The sequence below is a fragment of the Sinocyclocheilus grahami genome, unplaced genomic scaffold (genome assembly GCF_001515645.1).
Source record: "Sinocyclocheilus grahami isolate Dianchi unplaced genomic scaffold, SAMN03320097.WGS_v1.1 scaffold58380.1, whole genome shotgun sequence".
Taxonomy (NCBI): domain Eukaryota; kingdom Metazoa; phylum Chordata; class Actinopteri; order Cypriniformes; family Cyprinidae; genus Sinocyclocheilus; species Sinocyclocheilus grahami.
This window is the reverse complement of record NW_015527175.1, coordinates 1-844: the sequence shown is the minus strand read 5'-3', so window position 1 is coordinate 844 and position 844 is coordinate 1. Positions and strand designations below refer to the sequence as shown.

Sequence of the window (844 nt, the reverse complement as noted above, 5' to 3'; positions counted from 1 at the left end):
AAAAGAGAGTCCTGTTCTGGAGGATGATATTGGACCTCTTGTACAGCACATCTATGAGGTAGAAAATACCATAAAGATCATTGGTCAAAGACATTATACATTTATTAAACTTTGGCAATGCATAATTTTTTATGATTTTAATGCTGCAATCACTGATCTTCCTAGCTTAGGAACACAGGACCCAGTACTTTCAGTAAGGCCATTTTGGATGTGCAGTGGCCCTACAGATTCAACAACGGCTCTCTGCTCTACATCACCAAGATTGAAGTGGACGGAAACATGAATTGCAGCTCAAACAGGGAGCTCAACCCTCTTAATGTCACTGTATGTATCCCACAATTGAATCATGATAGTATGTGTTTATATGTAAGACCGTTGTTAATAACCAGAGTAAACAGGATCTGAAACACCACTCCACACAAGCTGTATGTTCGGTTGTGACATTTTGTGTGGACAGACAAATTAGTTACATGGATAGTTAAAACCTTTCTTGTTCACAACTTGGTTGTATTTAGGATCTCGTCTAATATACCAGGGATAAACTTCTGCTTTTTCTTTCACCTAGAATCCCAGATTTATTGACAAAAATGAGACCTCGGCCAGCGGAGGCAGAGCTGAGGGGAGGAACAGACACAGCGTCCACCGCAGAGACCTGGAGGACAAACAAGGGGAAGAGAACCTGGAGAATCTGGTATATTCACAGCTATAACACTTGCCATTTGACAACCACCATTGTCTGTGAAGTACTTGGAACAGTTTTATATTGAATCTGAAATATATACACTACTGTTCAAAGGTTGTTCATTTAATTTTTTTTATATAGTTTCTATTTATTTATATTTTT

At 38.5% G+C, this 844-nt stretch overlaps 1 long non-coding RNA gene across 1 annotated transcript; it reads left to right on the top strand.

Moving 5' to 3' along the window:
• LOC107580978 (uncharacterized) lies at positions 1 to 696 on the top strand. Its single transcript, XR_001608747.1, has 3 exons — positions 1 to 58; positions 166 to 324; positions 566 to 696. It is a non-coding gene; the product is annotated as an uncharacterized lncRNA (long non-coding RNA).
• Positions 697 to 844: the final 148 nt, after the last annotated feature.